The sequence below is a fragment of the Brassica napus genome, unplaced genomic scaffold, assembly GCF_020379485.1.
Source record: "Brassica napus cultivar Da-Ae unplaced genomic scaffold, Da-Ae ScsIHWf_2168;HRSCAF=2821, whole genome shotgun sequence".
In the NCBI taxonomy this organism is placed as follows: Eukaryota; Viridiplantae; Streptophyta; class Magnoliopsida; order Brassicales; family Brassicaceae; genus Brassica; species Brassica napus.
In genome coordinates this window covers 23,344-44,818 of record NW_026015576.1, presented here as the reverse complement: position 1 = coordinate 44,818, position 21,475 = coordinate 23,344, and the positions used below count along the sequence as shown (strand labels likewise).

General features: G+C 33.2%; 1 non-coding gene and 1 pseudogene across 1 annotated transcript; one reads left to right on the top strand and one right to left on the bottom strand.

Moving 5' to 3' along the window:
• Positions 1 to 788: 788 nt before the first annotated feature.
• Positions 789 to 4,122, bottom strand: LOC125600266 (annotated as a pseudogene).
• A 4,335-nt stretch (positions 4,123 to 8,457) lies between these two features.
• On the top strand, positions 8,458 to 8,531 carry TRNAW-CCA. The gene has a single exon. It is a non-coding gene; the product is annotated as a tRNA-Trp (tRNA).
• The last annotated feature ends 12,944 nt before the right edge of the window (positions 8,532 to 21,475 follow it).

The following is a 21,475-nucleotide window of genomic DNA, read 5'->3' as shown; positions in this document are numbered from 1 at the left end:
ATTCTCATCCAGTAGAACAGAGGAATTAGAAGCTCCAAAAGAATAGATAGGAATACCGCAAATAGTCCATTGGCACACCCATCTCAAAGGTCCCTTCTCGTTCCCCATCCAGGAGCTACTTTAACCATATTCAGAATTCAACGGTTTCAATAACTTCCCTACAGTAGTGCTTCTTGGACAGATCTAGAACTATCTTCAACAGTTTGTGTAGCCATAAATTTATTTGTATTCATTACGATCTGTTGACTTTTGTATACCATTCCGTTGTAAATAAACGATCTTAGCATAGATCCATTGTGTCTTTCCTTATATAATAATGGAAACAGCACTCTAGTCTAGTCGCATCTTTATATCTGGGTTACTTGTAAGTTTTACTGGGTATGCTCTATATACTGCCTTTGGGCAACCCTCTCAACAACTAAGAGATCCATTCGAGGAACACGGGGACTAGTTGACGTAATCAGCCTCAAATAGTTGGAGGCTGATTACGTCAATGAAGAGAATGAAAATTATTTCATTTTTAGTTGAAATTGTAGGCGGTTCCCGAAAAAAATAGCGAAAAAAATGATCCCTAAAGTCGATACTAAGAGAAATGTATAAACCAATGCTTCCATAAATTTGATCGTGGTTTACAATTATAGCTTTCATACCTGTTTTGTTTATTTTACTGAAGGAGTATACCTCCGGATAAAGAACAAAAAAGAGTCAAAGAAACGGCAGCGATTTAAATCAAGATTCCTACAGTACCCTACCTATAATGAAATCAAAAAATCGCAAACAGATAAAAGAAAAAAGCAATGTTGCATCAGACTGCTTGTCTTTTTGTAGTTGGATCTCCAAGTTTTTTGGAATGCCCCAATTCCACCTGAGCATCCAACTGGATCAATACCAGCAAAAACATCTCTGAAAGGGTTCTAGAACCATGCCAAATGTGTCCAAAGAAGAAAAGTAGAGCAACGAAGCATGCCCAAAAGTAAACCACCTCTTGGACTGCTACGAAAAACAACCATCGGATTTCAAAGTAGCACGATCTAATTCAAAAATCTCACCCAATTGAGCCCGTCTAGCATATTTTTTTCACAGTTGCGGGATCACTATAACTTACTCCATTGAGTTCACCACCATAAACTCAACAGTTACACCTACTTGTTCGACACTATATTTAGATTCTGCCCTTCTAAACGGGACGTCGGCTCTAACAATTCCGTCTCCGTCTACCAAAACAACCGGAAATGTTTCAAAAAAAGTAGGCATACGGCGTACAAAAGTTCACGCCCTTCTTTATTTCTAAAGACGGGTGTGTCCTAACCATCCAACAGCTATTCCATCCCATTGTCCATTGAACCCGCTCGGAATAATCCCCCTTTTGCTGGATTATTACCAATATAATCATAAAAAGCTAATTTTTCAGGAATTTTAGACCAAGCTTCTGATACACTTTGATTTTCAGCTAGTCCGGCCTCTACTCTTCGATATATTTCTTGTTGAAAGTATCCCTGATCCCATTGATAACGAGTAGGACCAAATAATTCGATGGAGTAGTTGCAGAACCATACCACATAGTTCCAGCAACAATAAGCTGCAAAAAAGACAGCAGCAATACTACTGGAAAGGACGGTTTCAATATTTCCCATACGTAATCCTTTGTATAGACGTTGAGGCGGACGAACACTAAGATGGAATAAGCCCGCTAATATACCCAACGTCCCTGCTGCAATATGATGAGAGGCTATTCCTCCCGGAACAAAAGGGTCAAAACCCTCCACGCCCCACGCCCGATTTACGGGTTGGACCTTTCCGGTTAGTCCATAAGGGTCGGATACCCATATTCCAGGACCATATAATCCTGTTACATGAAATGCGCCAAAACCAAAGCAAGCCACTCCTGAAAGAAATAAATGAATTCCAAAAATCTTGGGCAAATCCAAAGAAGGTTTTCCTGTACGTTCATCACAAAAAATTTCTAGATCCCAATATACCCAATGCCAAATAGCTGCCAAGAAGCACAAGCCAGAAACACGATATGTGCTGCGGCTACCCCTTCGTAACTCCAAAGACCCGGATTCGTTATAGTCCCTCCTGTAATATTCCAACCGCCCATGAATTGGTTATTCCTAAACGAGTCATGAAAGGTATAACGAACATACCTTGTCTCCACATTGGATCAAGACAGGGTCGGAGGGATCAAAAACAGCTAATTCATATAGAGCCATGGAACCGGCCCAACCAGCAACCAGAGCAGTATGCATTATATGAACCGAAAGCAAACGACCGGGATCATTCAATACAACAGTATGAACACGATACCAAGGCAAACCCATGGAAATACCCCTTTATCAATGAAAATAGACACTATGTAACTTTATTGCATTGGAAAAACTATGTTACGGACCCCCCCTTTTTAGGTAATTATTTCGGAGAAAGGATTAATATTTTTTCTATTCTGTTAGTAATAATGGAACAATTCGATTCATAGGAAAAAAGGGAAGCGGATCTATTCTATATCCGATAAGTACCAATACGCAATGGGGGTGAATCCTATGTTATATGAACCAAGATAGCTATTGTTGTTCAGAAGCCCGTTCGTAAAAAGTTTCCTTTAATTTTTATTCATTCTCTCTTACTTTACTTTTATTTTATATTTATTTTAGCTTATTCAACTTCTGTATTAAATATGATTAATTTAAATATGATTAATATTAATAAAGTAGGAAAAAAGGATAATATGATAAAAAAAAATGAAACCCCAGTCTTACGTTTCCACATCAAGTGAAAGAGAGAACTTCATTCTCTTTTTTTTTCATTTCATGCCTATTGGCGTTCCAAAAGTACCTTTTCGAAGTCCTGGAGAAGGAGATACATCTTGGGTTGACATATAGTGCGACTTGTCAGATATATTGGGCTATATGGGATTTCCCCATTTTCTCCCTCGATCGAGATATCCTCTGTTCGCTCAAAAAGATTGATTGAATTATCAAAATTTGTAACGCGAAGCGCAAAAAATAAATTAGAATTAAATGCAGGGAGTATTTAGATTGATATTAGATTATCAAAATTTTTTATGGTTTACGTGATCGGACTAATAAAATTAAGTATCCAGGCTCCGTTTAGCAAAAATCCAATTGATAATTAATATATAATATTTTTATAATTACTACTTAATATGATATGAATATGATATCAAAATTATGATAAAAATTCTATTAAAAAATAAAAAAAATACAAAAAATTGAAACAGGGTGATCTAAAACTGTTGATCAAATAAAATAATATAATTAAAAATTTATTGACTATTTGACAGAAGACATGTGAAAGAAATGAATTGAAAAAAAAGAAGGAGTAGTAAAAAAAAAAAAGACGCGGTTTTGGTTCATTTGTCCTATATGTGCAAATCAAAATCGGGCAAATTTTCCTTTTACTCGGAGTAGAGCATAAACCTAAAAAAACGGAATAAAAAAAGGAAGAAGCCCATTCAGGAACAAGAAAAAACCATCCCCATTTCAACTGAATCTCGATGAAAAAAAAATATCAATGAATCAAGTTAGTCTGACAGGCCTAATCAATCGTTTTATTATTTATTATTAGGATTATAATATCTAATAAATAAAAGGGGCAAAACTTATTTATTTTTTCTTTTACTTTTAAAAGGGAAGCAAGCCCTTCCCTTATTAAGTTAGAAAGAAAAGCCTTCTCTGAAAAAAGGGGGGGTTGGAATCGACACATTGATTTTTTAACAATTTTTGTTGAACCGTATGCATCAAAAGGTGCCTGTACGGCTCCTAAGGAATAAAATTTTATCCTAATCAACCGACTTTATCGAGAAAGATTGTTTTTTTTAGGCCAAGAGGTTGATACCGAAATCTCGAATCAACTTATAGTCTTATGATATATCTCAGTATAGAAAAGGATACCAAAGATCTTTATTTGTTTATAAACTCTCCTGGTGGATGGGTAATATCTGGAATGGCTATTTATGATACTATGCAATTTGTGCGACCCGATGTACAGACAATATGCATGGGATTGGCCGCTTCAATAGCATCCTTTATCCTAGTCGGAGGAGAAATTACCAAACGTATAGCATTCCCTCACGCTTGGCGCCAATGAGTTTTTTTATTTTAGAGAAAAAACTATATGCCTTCGCCCTCGGAAATATGAATTAGTTAAGTAATAATAGCATGGCACTTCGAATTCGATATGAAATTTTTTAGATTAAAAAATTAGATTATATATTGAAAGAGTAGTATGGGATAAGAAAGGGGTATTTAAAATGATATCTTCCCTATTCGGGCACATCCCAGCGTCACAAACTTTGTTTTCACACCGGAAGCTTATTTACAAAACAAAAAAAAGACACTTTGGGATTGCTGAATCATAGACGGATCAAAAAAAATGATATATAAAGCAACGGAACCATCATAGTATTTTTTTAACTCCTACAAAACAAAAAAAGAAGGATGGTAATTGGATCATTTATGGATCCGCGTATAATAGAACCTATATTTTGTTTTCTTTCGCCGAAAGGAAAGGTCAAAAACGTAAATTCCATTCTAGAGCCGTATGCAACGCACAAAAAAAGCCTGTACGGTTATTCAATTTCTCTGTTTTTTTGGTTATCTCGCCTCATTCTGCGAAATAGAAAAAGCTTTTCTATTATATCATCAGGGTAATGATCCATCAACCCGCTAGTTCGTTTTATGAGGCACAAACGGGAGAAGTTATCTTGGAAGCGGAAGAACTACTAAACTTCGCGAAACCATCACAAGGGTTTATGTACAAAGAACGGGCAAACCTATATGGGTTGTATCCGAAGACATGGAAAGGGATGTTTTTATGTCAGCAACAGAAGCCCAAGCTCATGGCATTGTTGATCTTGTAGCGGTTCAATAAAAATAGGAGCGATTTCATGCAAATCTACCACTGCTAATTTTATATCTTTTTAGATTAAAGGTTTAGTTTCATATTCTCTTCAATATATTTTTTTTATATTGAAGAGAATCTTGAAGAGAAGTAATTCAGAATTAGCCGGTTAGAACCCATCTAAACCAGCCCATTATTTATATGATTCCGTATGCCAACCATTAAACAACTTATTAGAAATACAAGACAGCCAATCCGAAATGTCACAAAATCCCCAGCGCTTCGGGGATGCCCTCAGCGACGAGGAACATGTACTCGGGTGTATGTGCGACTCGTTTAGATCATAGACTGAAACACAAAAAGGAAATTCTTTTTGAAATATCAAGGATCAGTACCTGTTAATAAAATAGAATGGAGGAACTCGATTCATTATTTCAAAAGATAGATCATTCATATCTTCTATTGTGTCTGAAACTTATGGTTTACATTGGTGCAAATCCAATCAACTCCATTTTTTAGAAAACCCCCAATGATAACAAATGGTTATCAATTAAGCGGGGGAAATCCCATTTTTTATTAAAAAGATTCCACTCTTGAAAGAAAAACGGACTAACAGGGTAAATGACCAAATCAATTTTAAAATAAAATACCGTTACTGTATAAAGTGGATCTCATTGTGAAGATCTATTACTGGAATATTAATGGGGTAGAGCCAAAGATGTGAATTGTACAAGTTACCAATAGTATTGATTAATTAAAAGAAGGAGCTCCGGTGTATAGAGAGGACCTCACCGTTTTAGAAGTAACCATAGAAACGAAGGAACCCACTATTTATCCATTTCTATTTACTACTTTTTGTAGTTATTCTATTTTTTTATATCAAGTACCAAGGCAATTTATCCTTTCAAAGCAAAGGAAAATACCTAGCCAAAAATAGTGGGGGGAAGGTTAGAGTAGCAAAAGCCATTGGAATTTTTTTTTATACATTGGAATAATTCGTTTGGTTATTAATGACTAGTAAAGGGGAAAGAATAACTAAAACTAAAAAAGAATTAGTTATTCATCAAAGTTTGATTTATTCAATGACTAGAATTAAACGCGGATATATAGCTCGGAGGCGTAGAAAAAAACTTCGTTTATTTGCATCAAGCTTTCAAGGGGCTCATTCACGACTTACACGAACTATGACTCAACAGAGAATAAGAGCTTTAGTTTCGGCTCGTCGGGATAGGGGTAAAAGAAAAAGAGATTTTCGTTTTTTGGATCACTCGAATAAATGCCGTAATTCACGAAACGGAGGTATTCTATAGTTATAACCGATTCATACACAATCTGTACAAGAAGCAATTACTTCTTAATCGAAAAATACTTGCACAAATAGCTCTATTAAATAGGAGTTGTCTTTATACGATTTCAAATGAGATCAAAAAATGAGGGGATTGGAAGAAATCCACTAAAATATTTGAAATAGAGTTCTTAAGTAGAATAAGCTCGGGGAGGGTAGAGTAGAAATTAGTATTATAAAAAAGTCGTCAAAACAAAACGAGGGTATATAGTCGCTAAAAAAAGACTTATTCTTTTTCTTTTTCGACGATTCTTTCTTTTTTTTTTTTTTTATGACAGAAACAGACGTAACAATCAAATTTTGATTCTTGATTGGATTTGTCGAACAAAATATTAACCTCTTTTTTAATTCCTTCAGATTAGTTATTCAATGAAGAATAGTCTATTTTTTTTCTGGTTCTAAGGCTAGTAGTTCTAGGGGTCGACTCACTTCTTTCAAATTGTTTCTGATTATTAGAAAAGGTAACAAAGATAAAATACGAGCTTGTTTTATAGCAATAGTAATTATCGTTGTTGTTTTAAAGTTACTCTATTCACCCGTCTAGATAATATTTTTCCTTGTTCACTAATAAATCGACTAATTAAACTCATGTTTCTATAATCAATTCGATCCCCCGATTGGATCGGGGGCAAACGCCGACGAAAAGATCGCTTGGATTTAGTAAAAGGTCGCTTAGATTTATTCATAATTTTTTATTCCTTACCTATAAAATCCTATTTTTGATCGGATCAAAATAAAAACGATTGCTATTTCTATATAGGATAGAGTTTCTATATAGAATTAAGAATATAGGATTTGATTTCTTTCTATTATTTTATTTGTTTATATTTATATATCTAATAATACGTAGATACTCTCATTATTCCTGTTCTTAAAATAAAATTTGACATACAAGCACTCAATTTTATCTATTTCTTAATTTCCCCATGAATTGTATGTTTTATAACAATAGGGACAGAATTTCTCAATTCCAATCGACTAGGAGTGTTATGCCGATTCTTTTGAGTAATATATCTGGAAATTCCAGCCGATTCTTTCTTAATATCATTTCGAACACAACTGGTACATTCCAAAATAATTGTTACTCGAACATCTTTACCTTTGGCCATGAAACCTCCTTTGGATTTTGATTCACCCCCAATCTTCTATTTTAATTTTAGGGTCCATAAAGAACAAGAACAAAAAAAATAGAAGCTGTTAATTAACTCAAAAAATGTCTTAAATATTTCGTTGCAATGAATATTAATTAGTAATTAAATAAAAAGAAAATAATAAGTAATATAATGATTTTTTGAAAACTATATTTCAAATCTTTGTACAGTATTTTTTTTAAGTATCTCGTAGGATACTCTTTCCCTAGCAACACTTTTTTTTTAATTGGATCCTGAACCCTCGTTTTTATGACCTTTCGGCCCCCCTTTTTTTTTTCTAATTCTTTTTTTAGAATTAGAAAAAAAAGGGGGGGTTATTCCCCGATCGTTGATCGTATCTCTAATTTTTTTATCCTTTCTGATGTTAATAACTAGAATTAAAAAAGGGAAATGTTAATGCATCTGGAAATAAACGATTAATCTCTATTAATAAACCTGCTAACGAAACGAACCATAGAGTACTTAGGTGCTACGGAAAGATATGTTTTTAGATCTCGCATTTGAAATCCTCCTTCTTTCTTCTTTATTGTATTACAATATATATAGTAATATATATAACTATAGATGTACATGTAGTTAAGAAGTTCTTGTATTTGTATATGTAACCCCCCATTTTCAAAATTAGAATTGAAATATTGTCTACTAGAACGATCTTATAGATTCCATTTTCAAATGGAAACGCCTTTTTATGTAAATTTGAAATTGATAGGATTTGCCTAAAAAAAGTAATTTTTTTAATTATACTTATATATATGTTTGTTATCTGATATGAAACAAAAAAAAAGAAGGAGTGGAAAACAAGATAGGAATTGTTTACAATGACACTGTAAACCAATCGAAAGGGATGTAGCGCAGCTTGGTAGCGCGTTTGTTTTGGGTACAAAATGTCACGGGTTCAAATCCTGTCATCCCTACCTAATTACTGCTCAGAAGAGCAGTAACGAGGAATCCATTTTAGATTTATCTTTTTTAATAAAATTGGACATACATATAATTCTGAATTTTATGATATACTATGATATAGTATATACGTACAAAATCGATTCGAGTTAAAGAATGTCCTCTTTCTAGCCTTTTCGTTTTTTTATAAAAACAAGAAAAGCGCTCTTAGTTCAGTTCGGTAGAACGTGGGTCTCCAAAACCCAATGTCGTAGGTTCAAATCCTACAGAGCGTGATGTCACTCTTGTTTATTAGATTGTGTCAAAATTCCACTGTTCGCAAATAATTGAGCAGCAATCTGAATTCGACCTCCCGCATATGAAAGCAAGAAGGAGGTCAGTCAAAAAAAGAGATGTTAATTAATCAAAAGTCCAACTGATCACCACGTCTGTATTGTAAATAAGCAGTTACGAATAATCCAGCAAAGTAATAGGAATTAGACCTAAGACGATTCCAAATAAAGAAACTTCAATCATTTCAATTTTATTTTGTTTTCATTTTTGAAAGGGAGAAAAGAGAGGTACTATCTATTCCCTAGCTCTTAATCTGTATTGCCGACGAATCTCAATGACCAAAATTGGGTAATTAACACGGTAAGGAACTATCGAACATATGAAATACCATATAAATCTTTTTTGATCAAAAAGATTCATTCAATTAATTTCAAATAAGTCGTATTTTGCTTAGACCAATAAATAGAACTGAGGTTATAGTTAAAGCTGCTAGTAGAAAACCGAAATAACTAGTTATAGTAGGCATGAAGGGACTCAATAAAATATGTTTTTTTATACATATGTTTCTAAAGTACTTCCCGAAGTTTCAATAAAAAAATTTTTTAAAGTAAAGATAGATACAAATACTAGTTCCAAGAATCAAAAAATTAAATTGAAAATTTGTGAGTTATCAAGCATTATCGGTGTAGAACAAAAATAGAGAAAAAGAAAAAACGAAATTCATCGTCTTTGGCATCTGCACCATCTCAGGATTCAGAATTCACGTAACTGATTCATTGAAAAACTCTTTAAGAAATTAATAAGAAAAAATAATACATAAAAAATAACTCTATTATATAACTTCAGTTAAAACATAGAACTTTTTTTGAATAAACATGTAAAAATTTTTAAAAAAGTTGTTTGATTCTTTTTTTTTAAGTGACCTTAGAACCTAGAATATGCCCCCTTCTACATTTATTCAAATTGAAATAAATTCAATTTTGAATAAAGTAGATTAATATAGTAGAGCAGTTTTCTTCATTTAATCTATGAAATTAAACCAAAAGCAGTATCCTACACGGAGAACGAGATCAGTCAAAAAAAGAGTTATTTATTTTAACTAGATTTTTAAAACTTGTAATTAGCAATTCTATTATCGTTTCCTTTCTAGGTTTTAGGTTTTTTCTTTCGATATTATATAGAAAATAGAGTGAAAAACCCATCATCTTTGTAGTTAGTTAAAGAAAGAAAAACCTTTAAATTGAATACAACAAAACAATGCACGCATTCCAAAGATTTAGTATTATTATTTTTTTATTATTTGTTGTTCTTTTGAATTGATCCAAACTATTCTCCTTTTCTTGTTACTGGAAATTAATTCCTTAAATAAAATGAAAAAATAAAAAGCAAAAACGGGGGGGGGTCATATCATTACAAAAAATATCTTCTACAATTATGCATATGCAACAAAATGAAATTGATGGGTTTTGGATTCAATTGACTTGGGACAATATGAGAATTTCCTTAATGAATTATTAGAATTAGAAACCACCCTCTTGAATTTTCATTTTATCTAATCTTTAGTTTATTTTCTAGTCCAAAACAAATAAAGGATCAAAGCCCCTATAGATTACAGATACAGGAATTGAAGAAGTGGAACATGGTTATACATCGACAAGCAAAAAAAAAACGAAATAAATTATCTAACACTTCAGTTCTATACTAATTCAAATTGCGTTGCTGTGTCAGAAGAAGGATAGCTATACTGATTCGGTAGACTCTAAAATACCCTTGGTACTTTATTGACGATCTCACAAAGATGTAATCTCAGTGAATTTGAATTTACTGATTCATCTTTTACAGAATCGATTCCCTACAAGAATATCTGGAGTTCAGTATGTCTGGAAGCACAGGAGAACGTTCTTTTGCTGATATTATTACCAGTATTCGATACTGGGTCATCATCATAGCATTACTATACCTTCCCTATTCATTGCGGGCTGGTTATTCGTCAGCACCACCGGTTTAGCTTACGATGTGTTTGGGAGCCCTCGTCCAAACGAGTATTTTACAGAGAGCCGACAGGGCATTCCATTAATAACAGGCCGTTTTGATTCTTTGGAACAACTCGACGAATTTAGTAGATCTTTTTAGGAGGACCCAATGACTATAGATAGGACCTATCCAATTTTTACAGTGCGCTGGTTGGCTGTTCATGGACTAGCTGTACCTACCGTTTCTTTTTTGGGGTCAATATCAGCAATGCAGTTCATCCAACGATAAACCGAATTCAATTATTTATAGAGCTATGACACAATCAAATCCGAACGAACAAAATGTTGAATTAAATCGTACCAGTCTCTATTGGGGGTTATTACTCATTTTTGTACTTGCTGTTTTATTTTCAAATTATTTCTTCAATTAAAATTAAGTAAAATTAAGAAAAGAGCGTAGAATAATAAATAAAAAACAAAGAGTAGTAATTTTCTTATCCCATTCGTTTTCTTATCCCATTCGGATGGATTATATATCATAATTATCTCTGACTGTTTATGTTTCTAGCATGACCACTCGATGAAATGTGGAGGGAAGCAGGATAAATGGCTGATACTACTGGAAGGATTCCTCTTTGGGTAATAGGTACTGTAGCTGGTATTCTTGTGATCGGTTTAATAGGTATTTTCTTTTATGGTTCATATTCAGGATTAGGTTCATCCCTGTAGAAATTGGATGAACTGAGTTATAGACGTGAAAACATAAGAACTCAACGGGGCCCAACTCTTCCTTCTTTGTCTGATTCGAGGGGGTCCCGTTGAACTGCTAATAATCAGAACAATTTTTATCGTGTTTTTTGAAAAATGAACTTAATTAGATTAGTAGGTTAGGAGCATATAGTATTTATTATTAACCTTTCAAAGATCGAAAAAAAGGGGGGGGGGTCACTTAATTTTATTTTTCTGCTTTCCCGACTGACACAATATTTTTTATCATTAGATCTATCATTAAAATTTTGTCTATACTCTATACTAATAGAAGTTTTTTCTTATTTTTTTAGTATTTCATCAAACTTGAAATGAAAATAAATAAAACTACAAAAAGTAACTATTATTAATACTATTAATTAATAATTATATATACGATATATATTAATATAGATATATTAAAACCTTATATATATAGAAACAGTAATATATATGTAAACTAAGAATAGGATTTTTTAACGAATGCAATTAAGAATGACAAGATCGACACAAGAAAAGGATGTCTAAAATTCCTTTTCTTGTGTCGAAGACTCGCAAGACAAGTAATACTCCCTATAGTCCCTAAATTTGTTATTTCGCCAATTTCTAGTTCCCTTTTTTCTACGCTTGCTTTCCTTATTTTAGTATCTAGTCAAATTTTTCCATTCTAAATTACATTAGAAAAAAACTCTTGATTATTGATACATTCTATCAATTTCAATTGGTCACTAACGACAGAGTTACATCACACCCCCTCCCATTTTTCAATACAAATTTGTATTGAAAAATAAAGAAAAGGGGGGTAAAGTGAATTCTTCTTAATATACATACTAGGATTAGGACTATCAGACAAGTAATTCCTGACACCTGGTCGAAATCGAAAGTCTAAAGAGAGGCAAAAAGGCTTTTGATAATTTTTTTTGTTCTTTCTTTTTTACGAATTTGATAAGGCGAAATAGACAGATCTAAAAATTCATTTCGGATAATTGAACCTTCTCAAACTGTTTCTTTTTAAGAACCAAAAAGATTTGTGCCAAAACAACAGATCCTAAGAAGAACAAAAGGCCTTGGACACGTAATGGATCTTGAAGTACTATTTCCGCATCCCCCTGACCAAACCCACCCACATTAGGATTGCTTGTTAATGGTTGATCGAGTTTAATGGATTCGCCCTCTGAAACAAGAAGTTCTAGGCCTCGAGGGATAATATCAATTACTTGGCGTTCATTCGATGCATCCACTATGGTTATTTCGTATCCCCCTTTTTCTTTTCGTAAATTTTACTTATTATCCCTCCTGCCGTAGCATTATAAACTGTATTGTTACTTTTGCTACCATCAGGATAAATCTGACCCCTTCCCCTATTTCCACCTACGTATATAGGATATTTTAAGAAGTGAACATCTTTATTAGTAGCAGGGTCTGGGGCAAGAATAGGAAAGGTTATTTCACTATATTTTTGACCAGGAACAGGACCTATCACAAGAATATTTTTTTTATTGGGGCGATAATTCTGAAAAGACAGATTTCCTATCTTTTCTTTCATCTCGGGTGAAATACGATCGGGGGGGGCTAATTCAAACCCCTCCGGTAAAATAAGAACAGCTCCCACATTCAAAGCTCCTTTTTTACCATTAGCTAGAACTTGTTTTAGCTGCATATCATAAGGAATTTTAACAACTGCTTCAAATACAGTATCAGGAAGTACCGCTTGTGGAACCTCAATATCCACGGGCTTACTAGCTAAATGGCAATTGGCACATACAATACGCCCAGTTGCCTCTCGTGGATTTTCATAATTCTGCTGGGCAAAAATTGGATATGCACTTGAAATGGATGCCCAAGTTATTATATAATCATGAGTGAGACAGATATGGAGCGAGTAATCTCTTCCCTTATCCAAGAAAAGGTATTTCTAGTTTGCATGGTCCAATCGTTTATCCCGAAAATTTCTACAATAAAGTTAGGTAGGTCGATAATATACTTCCCTAGCCACAATTCTGCTATTTACATTTACTGAAAAAATAAATTTTTTTGAAATATACAAGGAATCCCTCGTGGGTAAAAAAGAGTAAAGTAAATACGACTTTGATTTGGTTATGATGTATAAAGTAAGAAAGAGTAGAATTGGATCAGTGAATCGTTTTTTAGTCATTTATTGCATGATAAATCACTACAAGTGACGGAGATACACGATTTAAATAACGAAAGATCCAATATTTAAAAATTGTATCAAGAATGACTGGAAAGGTAGAAACTAGACCAGATAAATTTGCTCATAATGAGCAAACCCAAATCTTTGTAATATAACCAATCATTAGTTCCCAACCGTGAGGCGAATGGAATCCGATACATAAATCAGTTAATAAAAGAATCGAAAAGCTTTAATTGTATCACTTAATTATATAGGAATTCTTGAACCCAAGAATTGAGAATAAAAAGCTTTTCCTTACCCCAAAGGAATAACCACTTAGAATAACGAAAGATATTAGATTTGTCGAGAAGTGCAAGATTGTATGGATACGATACTCATTGTGTATTTTGATGAATTGGATCGTTTCTTTGTGGATTCCTAGACGAAATTGTTGTAAATCGGTTTCTGGGTATTCCTTTATCATTTCATCCAGCTGGAATAGTTCCTCTAATTGTATGAATTTTTCTAGAACACTTTTTTCTTGAATATCATTCAAGAAAGTTTCGCATTGTCTAGTATTCCACCAATTAGTAATCCAAGTTTTCAAACTTTTATTACAGCAGAGAGAGATCAACCAGGGCAAAAAGACTATAGATGTAAAATAAAAAAAAAATGAATGCTTTCTTTTTTGCCATTTTGAATCTGTGAATTGTTAATGAACCTACCGCATTTGTGGATTCTATTAGATCTACTATTTCTATCGAGCATGAGTTTCTATCTATTCTAATTCAAATAGAATGTATTGAGCCTATAATCCCTTTTCTCTTTTTCTTTTGATTCAATACTTAGTCTTTGCTTTGAATCTAGAAAGAATACAGAAATAGACTCAGAATACACTTACAATTTGAATAAAGAAAAATTGTATTTCCAGGATGTTATTCCCCCTTTTTTCGATCAATACTAAAAGAACTTTTTTGAATTTTTAAATAAAAATATGATTCTATTTTCGAGACGAATAAACTCCCTTTCTTTTCTATCAAATATATAAAAAAAAACGAGCATAAAAGAATAGATGAATGTTCAATTGAAAAAAAAGAAAGCAATTCTTTCGTTTTTTTTCCTCCTACTGCCAAGGATTTAGTCTTTAAACTTAAAAATGAATTCATTTCAAAATACTTCAATTGGTACACGCAAGAAGTAAGCCAATTCAGCAGCTTTTTGCTCAATTTCTCGTGTAGTAAAATTCTCATCAGTACGAATTAAAGGAATAGCCCCTTGACCTCTAATTTCCATATAAAGGACACGCCGGGCAAACACCCTCTTTAACTTCGATTCTGATCGACTGAATATCTTTCATAAGGAATCGTAAAAAGATGCGACGGCTTTTTCCAGAAATCCCCAACGAAAAATCCGTACTATCCCTTCTTTTCGGTCGAAAAGATCATAACCACTACCCACATTCCACAAAATAGTGCACCACAAATAGCAACTAATAAAGAGACCCGCGATCCCATAGAAAGACATCACAATCCCTTGTGGAAAAAAAAGATTTCCTGAGATGCAACTAACGATATAAAATTTTTACCAGATAACTGGAAGTTCCAACCATAAGAATCCCAATGAACCTAAAAATAGGATAAAGGCCCAGCAGAAATTACTTGTTTTTCGAGACCCCGTTATAAATTCTATCCATAGAGATTCTGATCGCCAACTCATATATATTAGATCCAGTTATACAATTTTTTGGAATTGAGAAAATATGACTTTCCTTTTTTGTTTTCAAAGTAACTCTCATCAACTATAACTATTTTGTTGTGAACCTTTACTTTAGGAATAATTTATATAATTGTTTATATCTAAAATAATAAAATCTCCTTCCTTTATATGATCCCCTATAACTATATACATACAAATAAATACATTGACTTGAATTTCATCCAGCGGTCCGACGATGATCCATTTTTTCAAAAGAGCGCAAATTGAGTTACCCCATATAATACGTTTACACATGCATAAAAACTTTTTTAGTTATGTTTAGGAATCTATGTGTTATACAATATTCTACCAAATGGGTCTTATCAAATCGAAGTTTTTAAAATAAAAAGGGGAGTTATACGATTCGGTCTCATCCGATCTAAAAAATCTTATTTTTTTGAATATGAAGAAATAAAGAAGCCATTGCAAGTGCCGGAAAGACTAGGCCTACTAAAGGCACAAAATAGAGGGTAAGTTGTTGAAAGTTGTCATAAAATGGGGTACCTCAATTTAATATTTGTACCTGTTATTGTTATATTCTGAATTCTAAAGATATCTTAGAATATCTTGTAGTTTTATTATTTCTATTATATTATTATATAATATACTAAGTATCTTTAAGTAAATATTATCGAATACTAATATACAACCTAATAGAAATAATAGAACCTACTAGAAATAGAATAAAAAAATAGGTACAAGAAATGCCAAACTAAATAAATGGACTTATTAATCTTTCAAAATAAAATAGATGTATTATCATAATCTCCCTGTTAGATTTATTATTCTTTTTGTTCTTTTTGTCTTCTAATAGTCATTAATAAAGAAAAATTTTATTCCATTAAATTTTATACAAAATTGATTGGAATCTGATCCACCAACAGGGAATTTTCGGGAAATGCAAAACGATGCAAGACTCTCTATAGATCTATATCTCTATTTGAATTATCTATCCATATGCAAGCAAGAGAGGAAAAAACTTTGTTTTATTTTTCTAGTCGAATTTGAACTTCCCGAAAGCAAAAATTCACTTTTTATCTTGTTGATAAGGTTTACTGAGTAGTAAACAAGAATATCGATAAAAAATGATTCTAAAGAAAAATGAATTTTTCAGGGTTTTCGTTTAATTATGATAAACTAACTGTTTTATTTGATTTCATTTTTGTTCAAAGGAAAAAAAGCATGGAGCTGAAATAACTCACTCACAACACCTTTTAAAGGATTACGTGGTACAATTGCATCCAATAAGCCCTTACGTATAAAGATTCAGCTGCTTGTGAACCTTCAGCACGGCTTTTTTCAATGTTTGTTCAATTACTCTTTTACCCCGCAAATGCAATATAGGCATAGGGTTCGGCAATAATGATATCCCCCAACATACCAAAACTTGCTGTCACCCCACCGTAGTAGGAGATGTAAGAATTGATATATAGAATAACTTTTTACTTGATTGATAATCACATAAAACCGAAGAAATTTTAGCCATTTGCATCAAACTTAAACTTCCTTCTTGCATTCGTGCTCCTCCGGAAGAACACACTAAAATAAGAGGTAACATTGATTGGTAGCATACTCGATCAAACGAGTTATTTTTTCGCCTACTACGGATCCCATACTACCCCCCATAAACTGAAATCCATAACCCCAAGAGCTACCGGAATACCGTTTAATTGACCTGTACCTGTTTGAATAGCGTCAGTCAACCCTGTCTTTTTTTGAGCAGAGGCAATACGCTTTTTATAAGGTTCCCCCTCTGAAATTTAATGGGATCCGCAGAGACCATGTCTTCATCCATAGGATTCCAAGTACCCGGATCAATCGAAAGCTCAATTCTCTCTGAACTGGTCATTTTCAAATATGTCCACATTCTTCACAACATTCATTTCGACTTTCTTATACAATTACTCGAATCATTTCGAATTACCTCTGCAGATATTCTTTAGTATTGTCCCGCCCATTACTTTATCGATCCTTTGACACTCCTTCTTCTGCACCACACGGGATTGTACATTTGTTTGCTTCAGTGGTTTATTAGTGTCCTTCTCACTGTCGTGAGATTTCACTTCGCCGTTATGATGTCTCCTTTTTGACTTTAATCTACCAGTGTTTACCCTTTTCCCTGAATCTCTTTCTAGTTTATTACATGTTTTGTATCTATTAATGTCTCATGTCTGATCATGTCCGCGTTTAACTAGAACGCATTACTTTCATAAAATATTTTTTCTCTTGTCAAAAATTGTTATCTTTCATCTTTGTTGTCTTGATTTCAATCTTCTTTATATTACTAGCGGCACTGATCTAACTATCCTATTAAATTATTTGCCCCGATCTGTTCCCCCCTTGGAGCTACTAAAAGTCCCAACATAATGTATAACGCTTATAGAATCATATCTGGTCTCATAGTTTTTCCCATGTTTTGCTCCTATAGTCTGCTCCTACCCGCTATAGGAGATCCAAACTTATCCATTGCGACTGCACGTCTCTATTCGTCTTCTCCCTCAGAAAACATCAAATACACGTGTGTTCCTAGGTTGTGCCTCGCTGTATACAAAATGTGAAACACCATGCACAGCATTGGTAAAATTGAATCAAAATAAAAAGTTTGTTGTTCGGTGGAAGTTCACGTGAGAAGCCTGAATTGGAGATTGAACAGAAGGCAAAAAAAATTAATTGCATTAAGCTAAGATGCAAATAACAAACGAACTGAACGATAAAAAAAAAGTTCGAGGTCACTCAATTCATTGGTATCGAAAATCTTTTACGTTTTTAGTATCAACATTAATATAAAAACTATTTTTATTAACTATTCCCTAACAGAAAAGGTGTCCTCCGATATGAAATTGACGGAGTCCCTTGGATTACAAAGATCACATTATTGTAATAACTAGAACGCTCACCCCAACCAAAAATTTTTATCCAAATCTATTAACCGCTTACTTATATAGTCTTTTCATAGGAGCAAACTATCCATTGCTTTACTTACTCGCCTCTGATCCAATTCTCCCTTAGAAAACATCAAAGTGAACCACGATTTTTCCATAAAGCTTCTGCCGATTTAATGAAATAAAATAAAAATACTGTAGTCATTCAATGAAAAATGAAAAATCAAAAAAAAATTGATAGTTCAATTTTCTATTCAAGTAAGCAAAGCCTGTCAATGCATGCTAATTGCTAGATTATAAGTAAAAGCAATTGAAAATTAAATAAATTTAATTCTAATAAAATAAGGATTTTTCTATTGTGTAAAATCTCATTAAAAAAAGAAATAGTTGTTCTTCGTCTTTCTAATATAAGCGATATGAAGAACCTTTTTTAGTGAATCTCGTATACTAATATAACAAAAAGTTTTATTCCAATACGAATGAAAAGAAAAGGACCACATGCAGAATGGTAGAAAAAGTTGGGGATACTTGGTTCAAGCCCTGACATGGAAACTTACAAAAAGAATAAAAAATCTAATACTCGTCCCTTCAGCTCTTGTCCCCGTCCGTCCTGTATTGAAGTGTGGGGCCCTTCACACCACGCTACCAATTGACGGGTCATGTTTGTGCCTGTCGTGGTGGTCATGGTCTCTGGTGCGCTCAAAGGGCTAAGAGTTGGCCTTCCCTCAAAGAGTCGGGATCGGCTAGCGCATCTCTTGAACCTACACCCAAAGTCTTCACGAGTCCCAAGCGCGAGTTTCACCGACCATCGACGCCTCGCGTCCCTCCTATGCAGACCAACCGCTTTCATGACACTACTAAAAGGATTGACGGAGTGAACCAACAACGGAAAATGCACCCTGAAAGTGGACACCACAAATCCTTCTTCAGTGCCCACAAGCTACGTACCGACTGGTGCTGACTTGAATCGAAACGTGCTGCAACAAGAGTCAAAAAACATGCTGAGGAGGAAAGGAAGGTTACACATTCACAACCATCGTAAATGAATGGCCAACTAGAAATTAGATTAAACATAACGCCCATTTATTATATATTGCTTAAAATTAAACTCGGCTCAATCCTTTAGTAAAAAAATTACCGAGTTTATCTAGTGTATATACTGTTTTTGATAGATACATACTTATCTAGATATACAAAATCTGAAAAAAAAAAGATAAACACAACTACACTTTTGTATTGTAGTGTCCACAAGAAATTCTATACGAAATATGGATTCTTAGGATTTTTTATTCTTTTTTTAAGTTTCGTGTCAGGGCTTGAACCAAGTATCCCCACTTCTTCTACCCATTCTGCATGTTGTCCTTTTCTTTTCATTCCGTATTGGAATAAAAACTTTTTTATATTAGTATACGAGATTTTACTAAAAAAGTTCTTCATATCGCTTATATTCATAAGCGAAGAACAAATATTTCTTTTTTTTAATGAGAATTTTACACAATATAAGAAAATCCTTATTTTCATTTAGAATTGAAATTTATTAATTTCAATTGCTTTTACTTAATAATCTTAGCAATTAGCAATTGCATTGACATGCTTTGCTTACTCTGAATAGAAAATGAACTATTCAAATTTTTTTTTTGCATTTTTCAATTTTTCATTGAATGACTATTCATCTATTGTTATTTTATTTTCATGTAAATAGAGGCCAGAAGCTCTATGGAAAAATCGTGGTTCAATTTGATGTTTTCTAAGGGAGAATTGGAATACAGAGGCGAGCTAAGTAAAGCAATGGATAGTTTTGCTCCTATTGAAAAGACTACTATAAGTAAAGACCGGTTTATATATGATATGGATAAAAACTTTTATGGTTGGGGTGAGCGTTCTAGTTATTACAATAATGTTGATCTTTTAGTTAACTCCAAGGACATTCGGAATTTCATATCGGATGACACCTTTTTTGTTAGGGATAGTAATAAAAATAGTTATTCTATATATTTTGATATAAAAAAAAAAATTTGAGATTAACAATGATTTGAGTGACCTAGAAATTTTTTTTTATAGTTATTGTAGTTCTAGTTATCTGAATAATAGATCTAAAGGTGACAACGATCTGCACTATGATCCTTACATTAAGGATACTAAATATAATTGTAATAATCACATTAATAGTTGCATTGACTCTTATTTTCGTTCTCACATCTGTATTAATAGTCACTTTTTAAGCGATAGTAATAATTCCAATGAAAGTTACATTTATAATTTCATTTGTAGTGAAAGTGGAAGTGGAAAGATTCGTGAAAGCAAAAATGACAAGATAAGAACTAATAGTAATCGTAATAATTTAATGAGTTCTAAGGATTTCGATATAACTAAAAACTACAATCAATTGTGGATTCAATGCGACAATTGTTATGGATTAATGTATAAGAAAGTCGAAATGAATGTTTGTGAAGAATGTGGACATTATTTGAAAATGACCAGTTCAGAGAGAATTGAGCTTTCGATTGATCCGGGTACTTGGAATCCTATGGATGAAGACATGGTCTCTGCGGATCCCATTAAATTTCATTCGAGGGAGGAACCTTATAAAAAGCGTATTGCCTCTGCTCAAAAAAAGACAGGGTTGACTGACGCTATTCAAACAGGTACAGGTCAATTAAACGGTATTCCGGTAGCTCTTGGGGTTATGGATTTTCAGTTTATGGGGGGTAGTATGGGATCCGTAGTAGGCGAAAAAATAACTCGTTTGATCGAGTATGCTACCAATCAATGTTTACCTCTTATTTTAGTGTGTTCTTCCGGAGGAGCACGAATGCAAGAAGGAAGTTTAAGTTTGATGCAAATGGCTAAAATTTCTTCGGTTTTATGTGATTATCAATCAAGTAAAAAGTTATTCTATATATCAATTCTTACATCTCCTACTACCGGTGGGGTGACAGCAAGTTTTGGTATGTTGGGGGATATCATTATTGCCGAACCCTATGCCTATATTGCATTTGCGGGTAAAAGAGTAATTGAACAAACATTGAAAAAAGCCGTGCCTGAAGGTTCACAAGCAGCTGAATCTTTATTACGTAAGGGCTTATTGGATGCAATTGTACCACGTAATCCTTTAAAAGGTGTTGTGAGTGAGTTATTTCAGCTCCATGCTTTTTTTCCTTTGAACAAAAATGAAATCAAATAAAACAGTTAGTTTATCATAATTAAACGAAAACCCTGAAAAATTCATTTTTCTTTAGAATCATTTTTTTATCGATATTCTTGTTTACTACTCAGTAAACCTTTATCAACAAGATAAAAAGTGAATTTTTGCTTTCGGGAAGTTCAAATTCGACTAGAAAAATAAAACAAAGTTTTTTTCCTCTCTTGCTTGCATATGGATAGATAATTCAAATAGAGATATAGATCTATAGAGAGTCTTGCATCGTTTTGCATTTCCCGAAAATTCCCTGTTG